Here is an 8,245-nt window from a genome sequence, read left to right on the forward strand (position 1 = left end):
CATATAGTTTTTTGAGAGGATTAAATTAAATCATAACTGTAATATATATTAATAATACACATATATTTTATTATTTTATTTTATTACTAGATGTGTGACGAGGACAAATCAACTTCTCAAGGTTTTTCCTCATCTACAGATGGGAGATACGGTGTTATGAAAAGAAGTAATGTGAACATTCTGTAAAAAGTCTAGTGTTGCTGTGTTTGAAAGCATGCATATTCCCTAACACTTGAAAAAGTACATACAATTCTCCCCTAACACTTGTAACAGCATATACAGTGACAACGACGACAACCATAATAAACGAGATCTTTACTAGACATATCTCTCCACTCCTCAACAACAAAAGACAGCTTTCCAGAACATCTTTCTAGTCCCGGGTCATGGCAGGTGGACACAGGCCGGCTGCCAAGAACGCAGAGCCACATGGGAGTTGTAGTTCCCAGTTTAAGAGCTGATCCACAGAACGGCTGAAGTAAGACTTCAACTCCCAGGAGACACTTCGCCGCACCAAATGGCAAGCTGGGAGATAGAGTACCAGCCCTCCGGGAAACACGCATGGGGACTCCAACTCCCAGACGCCTCCGCTACGTAGGATGCCGGCGGTAAAATGGAGCCGGAGAGGGAGCGTTCAGACACTCTCCGCTTCACAGGTGCGATTAGGGGCCGCTCTTAGTAATCCCAGGCCCAGCAAAGGTCAGAGCCTTTCTACAACAACCACTGGGGTCATTTTCTGCTGGTCCCCGCACATTTCTTGAGGGATCCGAAGTAATAAAGTAGTAAGTTTGCAAGTGGCAGACTTTCACAAACAAGACCTCATTTAGCTTTCAGCTCTGGCAAGCATCCTTGGGCCACCTGGCCAGAGATCTTTAAGCTCTTTTTTCCAAGATAAAATACTGTGAGTGGCTGGTCCAAGGTCATACACCAGATGGAGAATTTGATCCTAGAGAGGAGGCTCCAACTCCGGTTCCACTAACCAGACTCCCCTCTCCAGCCCCCTCCCCTAGCGTTACACGATTTACCTTTAAAATCCCCGCATATTTTTATATAAATATGTATTAATCCATAAAATAGCCCAAACGAGTTTGGACTCATTGAGTTACCCCACCATAAAGCATTCAGTGCGTTTTAAAATGTTTTTAAAGTATCAAATGTAAGATTCCCTCCCAAAATATTCCTTCCCTCTACCTACTTGGCTCCTTTTTTGGGGCACGTGTTCAGCCCCCTCCCTTTCGGGAACCCAGCGCTGGGTGTTTGACACAGTTCTGTTGGAGCAGCGATTCCTGCTACTTGCCTATGACACTGGCAAACCTTGCAAAAGCGGCCACTGTCCGTGGAACCGCTGGAGTGGTCCCATGCCTCAGTTTACCCCCTTATGCAGCAGATGAGGGGAGGGTTAGGGTTAGGGCTGGTGGTAAGAATGGGTCCTGCAAGTTCAGGGGGTGGGAGGGTCCTCCGGGCAGACACACACCATCACCCCCTCCCCAAGTTGCTGTGCGACCCAGACCCCGCCCCACTGGACTGTGGGTACATAGACCAGAAGCGTGTGGAAACCAAGACCCGAATCCCAGAAACACTCTTCTACTGGGGTTTGCCCCCTGCCCCTACCTTCCAAGATCTTGGCAGCTGGGAAGTGAAAGGCAGAGGGAGGGAGCGCGGGGCACGGCGCCTGGGCGTGTGCCCACTGGCGTGACCGCCTGAGGGAACCGGGAACAGGAGGGCAAAAGTCCCGCGACCGGACGGAGAGGGTACTACAATTCCCAGATGGCGCCGCGGCGGGGGCGGGATCTAAGATGGCCGCTGGCCTGAGGACAGAAGCGAGGGCCAATAGGCATAAAGTATGCGCCTACACCAGGCCAATCAGAAGCTATAATGGCAATAACTCCGTTACAGGGATGAGAAAGGTTGTTTCAGGAGATCAGCTGAGGTGAGGATCCCTTGGGAAAGGGATTTTTGTAATAAACTTCACAATCTTTCTTTTTTCCCAAATGGTTAAAAGAAATAAAATTCTTCAGGCTATGCTGCTTTTTTACCTCCTTATTTCCTCCTAAACGTGTTTAACTTACCCCCCACACACGCACACACGCCCCACTACTCACTGGCTGGATTTTTTCTTTTCCTCTACCCACTTTGGAACGCTCTTGAATCCTTAAGTCTTCTTTTCTTTATATTTTTCTGATAACACGGGCTTGCAGACCTTTACTTGATCCACTTTACGACACATTCGGCCTTTCCTGGAATCCTAACTAAAATCGCACCGCAAACTCCTTTGTCCCTTACTTTCTCCCTTCGTGCGGTTTTTCTACTTAGCACTTTTCCTTCCCAAGCACTATATATAATTCATTTATCTATCTTTTTTAATCGTCTTGTCCTCCAGAATGAAAGATCCATGCAGATGAAGATTTTTATTCTGCTCGCTGCAATATTTCTAGAACCTGGAACTATATACACTAGGCACTCAGGAAATATGCTTTAAATAACTGAATGAAATCTAGAGTAGCATTTTACTTTCTATTCTCCCTTTCTTTGGTGCATATCAATTAAATCCATCTCTGAGGACCATGGGGTCCTTGTGCCTTGTTTCCTTTCAAATTCAAAATCATTCTCAATATAGTCTAGGATGCTGGAGAAATAAATCCCTGATTCAGATGCAATTCCTAACTTCAAGATGTTTCTGGCCTAAAGGAGTATGAGAAGTAAACTTAACTTTGCCATAAACGCAATTGCAAATTGCAGAGCAGGTAAATAATTGTACAAGATCATGCTGCTTATGAGCAGAGACTAGAATCCTGGCCTTCAGACTCTTGGTACTATACTTCTTATAGCAGCCTCCCTTCAGGATTGCACACTTCCCTTCTCTTTCCTACCAATCCTAGTGCCAAGGAAGAAAATATATTTGCCCATCAACTTTTACATTTAAGGAGAAGCAACGAGCAATTACACCTGGACGAACACTGGGGTATTTCTTTACTTACCCTGACACAATTTCCCCTTATTTTTCCTTTTTCTTTCTTTTCTTTTTTTTATTTTTTTCTCCCCCCCCCCCCGCCCCCCCCCCCCCCCCCCGGAGAGAGAGCAAGCAGGGGAGAAGAGGGAGAGCAAATTCTGTAGCAGGCTCCATGCCCACCCAGGCATCCCAATTTCCCTTTTTTTTGCCCATCATTTTTTTCTTTGGCCTGCCTCATTACATGCAGGCCATTACACCAAGTCTTATATCTCTCATCCTTTCTGATGTTTGAACCCCATGGAGAATAGCGAGGTGTCCTACAAAATGTCCTGGTGTGAAATACTGATGTCCTAAGAAGCTTGGCTCTCAGAGAATGTCACTATGGATTATGGTCAGTTTACAGGTCACCACACAGACACCATGGCCACCTAGAATACTAGAGAATTTTGAATAACTAGGTGAAATTGAAAACAATCACAGATGGAATAGAAATGTGATCAATTTGTATACAGACTAATTTTTTGCATAGAAATTAAACCCTCTGCTCAGACTTTCTAGCCTAATCTGTCAATTTGGGGGTGTTTCTGATAACACAACAGTTCTTTTTAGCTCTTATGAGCACAGACTCAGCTCAGCAGTACCAGCTTTTCTCAGACTGAGTGGCATGAGAGATTTCAACACAGGTGTCAGCAGCCAGACTAACTGTGGAAAGAATCATTGAACCATATGAAAATGGAAAGCTCAACCACTAGACTCTTCTCCTGAGAGAGTATCAGCCTATGATCTTACATCTTCTACTTGGCAATCAAAAGGTAAATGTCACGAATATACTCAGGATCTAAGCAGTGGTACCTAATGATTGATTAAACCCTTATTAAGCAGTCTAGTGTGAACATATATGTATTAGTTCAATTGAGGGTGATGCTGTTTACTGGGCTCAAGGTCAGGCTTCAGCCATATATACATGCATACCTACATATATACATACATACATACATAAGAAGCATCAACACATGGCACTTGGCTTGGACCCAGGGTATCCAAATGCCAAGACAATCAGTACAAGATGACTATCTGATCTACAACTTGATTAATAATCACCAGGAGGTGGTATCTTTGAGTTCTCCCAGGAGTAAATCCTGAGACGTATTCAAGTGCAAGTCAGTAATTGCAGGAAACACCAGTAGAATAAGAAAGTGAAACAGGGAAGGGAAGACAGACAAAAAAGCATGTTACTACAAGGGGTGATTGAGCTTAATCCTCCTGAGGAACTCTAGGAAACAATGTGGAACACATGCCATAGACTGAGCTATCCCACCAAAGGGACAAAAGAACTTGGTTGTTCAAATACTAACTCCCATCAGTCGGTCATTGGGGCCGTTTTCCGGGGCACTTAAGTCCCTGGCTCTCTAGGCATGAGTGGGCAGAGTTGCCTCAGTGTCCAGAGAAAGCCAGAGATACAGGTGCTTCCAATGGAAGTTGAGCTGGTATATCCTGAAAGGGTGAGGGACTAGGGATACTGGCAGGGCACCAAGAGTATCTGTTCCAGGTGGCTTTGGGTCACCAGGAGCTCATTGTGGAAACTAGCAGAATAAGAATAATTCAAAACTTTAAACCCATACCAAAACAAAACAAAAAGCAATCTACTACATTGTATACTTCCCATGTGAAAAGTTAAAACAGATAATTCTTTCTAAATTCTCACTAACACACACATACAAAACAAAATCTACAGCAACCAAAGCTTCTCACACTGAGAACTCTTTGGAGACCTCAGGAGAAGCTCCAGTGGGACTGGGGCTTAGTAGAAAGGGGAGGAAGGACATCAAGAAAAAGAAAAGGGAATTTAAAGAAATATTGCTGAAGACAATATGTTATTCATTTCATGATATTGAAGAACCACAAATAAAGGGCTTCAGATCTTTAAGAAATCAGTAAGTGCACAAGCTGTGGTCTTTAGACCTAGAGGACAGTTTTGTGCAAGATCCTCTGGTTTGTGCCATTATAGCACTTCTTCGAGCAAATAGCTTTATTTGAAGTTAGTCACCATTTGTCTTTCTGTTTATCATCTACCTCTTCCAAATAAAATGTAAGCTCCACGAAGACAAGAACATTTTGTCTTACTCAGTTGTAGACACACAATAAATACAAAGCAAATAGAGTATAGAAGGGCCCAACATTGCACTACTCATTACACTCAGGTAAGCCATGAAATAAGGAGATAAAAGCAACCTTGCAAAAACCTTCTTATCACAAAGCTTGAGACTATCCTAATGTGTGGAAAGACTGGTGGTCATTTAAGTGGTCTACTGGTCTTCTGCTTAGCCAAATATTCCCAACAGCATCCTCTTCAGGCACACAGGACCTCCAGGAAAATCTTTACCATGGAAATAAATTTCAAAACTAGAAAGGCATTTGAGGTCAAAGAGGTCAACTCACTACATAATTCATCTCAGCTGTATGTTACCGGTCATAATCCAGAACTTGGGGTATTTATTTAACTGGTAAAATCATCTCTAATAGGAAAACATTGAATTAGATAAAAATTATGCATTGTTTCTGTAATATAAAGCATAATAAGGTTGGGAAACTCAGCTGTACCCAGATGCTCATGTCTCCACAAATTTCTCAACCCATAATCATTCAGCTTTTGGGCTGTTATTGGAGAAATCTGGTTGTTAATAAGAACCATCTTGTGATATGCTGAAAATTCTCTAAATTTTTTCCCTATCTTTTTATACTCTCTCCTCTTACTTATCCCTTTGTTGTTGTGTTAAATGTATTCCTTGGGTGGATTTGTTCATCAGATATTTAGAGATCGGTCTATTCCCTATAGTTAGTGAACATATGCATGCTGTCTCCTTTTAACTATGCCTCATAAATAATCACACTTAATCCTTCTTACTGCCATCTTTTGCAATCATCTTCCAGTTACCTAGAACATACGGTGCATAAAACTAAGCTCAGTGTCCAAGCTGTGATCTCACTAGGGTGGCTCAAAGATAAGCTATGATTTTTCATCACTCTCTTTCAAGAAATTATGCCTCTAAACACATTGCCCTGGTTTCACTGCAGCTTTAAAGACATTTCATCATTCTTGGGGGGGGGGGGGGTAAAAACCTTTAAAAGCATTTCCTAAAAATTAAAAAGTATATTTCTTTAGTAGAGGACCTAGTGCAGAATGGGATGTAACTTCACGTTAGCTCAGGATTACTCCAGGCTAGAGCCACTGTGCACTGGGCTGGGATTCACTGAGGAATTAGGCACAGTCCCTGATACTGTATGGTAACAGAAACCATAGGCAAGTAAACAGGTGAACAATTCTATGTGATGCTTTAGAAAATTGATGCCAGAATGAGTCAATTCTGCTACCTACAGTAGAGGGAAAAGAGAGTTCTAGGCAGAAGCAACAGGACGTGACAAGTACCAGAGCTCAGAGAGGATAGATGTATTGGTCCACAACCTACAGTGGAAGTAGAACAGTGGGGAAAGAAGAGGCTGGGGATACCTAAAAGCCAGCTCAGGACACTTTCACAAGCACACTTCTTAGTTTGCTAAAGGGCAATTGAGAGCCTTGTAACTTTAAATGAATTGCTTGATTTTGAGGCCAACAGAGAAATTCATTCAACAATTATTTACTGAGCACCTACTACATGCCCCAGCATTGTTCTAGGTTCTAGAAGATGCAACAGTAAGTAAGTCACAAAAAATCCCTCTCCTGGGGGTGCCTGGATGGCTCCACCAGTTAAGCATCCGACCCTTGGTTTCTACTCAGGTCATGATCTCATGGGTCATGAAATCAAGCCCTACAAGCCCCCTGCTCAGTGGGGAGTCTACTTGTGATTCTCTCCCTCTGCCCCTCCCCCCAACACTCACGCACTCTCTCTCAAGTAAATAAATAAACCTTTTCAAAAAATTCCTACCCTCATGAAACTTCTAGTAGAGAAGAAAGACCATACACTAATATAGAAATTTATAATCTATCATAGGATGATGATAAATGCCATGAGAAAAATGCAGAGTGAGGGGTCAGAAGATGATGGGTGGCCTTCTGTTGGTTAGAGTGGTCAGGAGGGCCTCTTTGAAGAGGTGTCAGTTGAATGAAGATTTCAATGAAGTGAGGGGTCCTCAATGAAGTGAGAAAATCAATGGAAGAATGTTCCAGAAAGAGGGGAAACAGTATGTGCAAAGTCCTTAAAACAATAACAGGCTTAGTGTGGTGGTAGAGTAGCAAGAAAGTCCATGTGGCTGGAGGAGAGTAAATGAGAGGAAAAGCCATGGAAGATGAGGTCAAAGGTAACCAGAGGCCAGAGCATGTAGGCCACAGTAAATCTTAGGGGCCTCTGTTAAACAATTCCATAAATGTATTTGCCAGATGCTGTATATAGTATGATCTATTTGTATAATCATTAAAAGAAAGGATTGTTTTATATATATAATTATCAAGGTCCATAATCACTCATCCAAAACTGTGGGGACAGGTGTATTTTGGAAATTAATCTTACTGTTTTTAGGAAAGGTAATATGTGCCTGTACCATCTAGTGTAACATGCCTAGAGTAGTCCTGGGACAGCAATCTGTCATCAAACATTGATATTTCTGCAACAAAACACATATGGGATAAATAAACACTATACATAGCCCCTATCAGGCCAGCATTTGGGTTTTCAAGGCTTTTGCAATTTTGACATTGCAAATAAGAGATTGTGAACCTATATTTTCATCTGTGGTAGAAAACTGGGAGCATCAAAATGGTTGTTTACAGTGGTTGGGGAAACCAGATGGGATGGACAGCAAGAGTATCTTTTATTCTACTTTATTTATTAAAAGTATCTTTTATTCTACTTTATACAATTCTGAACTTCTGAACACTATTTTTTAAACCATATATTGGATATGTCATTGAAATAACAGTATAAATTGAAATAACCCGTTTAAATTTTTTTAAAATGTGGATTCTAAGGCTTTTATTCTTATAGTATTTGAGTATTCAACAATATGGCAAGTATTATGGGAAAATATTTGAAGCAAAAAAAACAATAGAAAAGATTTTGAATATGCATCACAAAATTGCCTCTGAATTTGAGTGTTTTAGTCATGACATTCAACTTGTACTGTGTCCTCTGTAGGCTTTTCAGATTTTGTTTTTTGAATATGTTCAGACTGGAGAGAGTATCCAGATGTATGTAAGAGTATCCAGATGACTTTGTAAGGAGTAGGAAAATTCATTTCTAAAATTCAGTATAAAGTGTATTTTTGAAATTTGTGGTAAATCATATTCCTAATGCCCCCAAA

At 41.7% G+C, this 8,245-nt stretch overlaps 1 protein-coding gene across 2 annotated transcripts in view; it reads right to left on the reverse strand.

Moving 5' to 3' along the window:
- The window catches only part of FHIT (fragile histidine triad diadenosine triphosphatase), a 1,485,305-nt gene extending 1,483,576 nt beyond the window's left edge, over window positions 1-1,729 (reverse strand). For both annotated transcript variants that reach the window (XM_045989789.1, XM_045989788.1), the window contains exon 1: window positions 1,612-1,729. The gene's annotated coding sequence lies outside the window, so the exon portion shown is untranslated. The remainder of the gene's footprint in view (window positions 1-1,611) is intronic.
- Between the last annotated feature and the right edge of the window lie 6,516 nt (window positions 1,730-8,245).

This window comes from Meles meles, chromosome 20, assembly GCF_922984935.1.
Source record: "Meles meles chromosome 20, mMelMel3.1 paternal haplotype, whole genome shotgun sequence".
Taxonomy (NCBI): Eukaryota; Metazoa; Chordata; class Mammalia; order Carnivora; family Mustelidae; genus Meles; species Meles meles.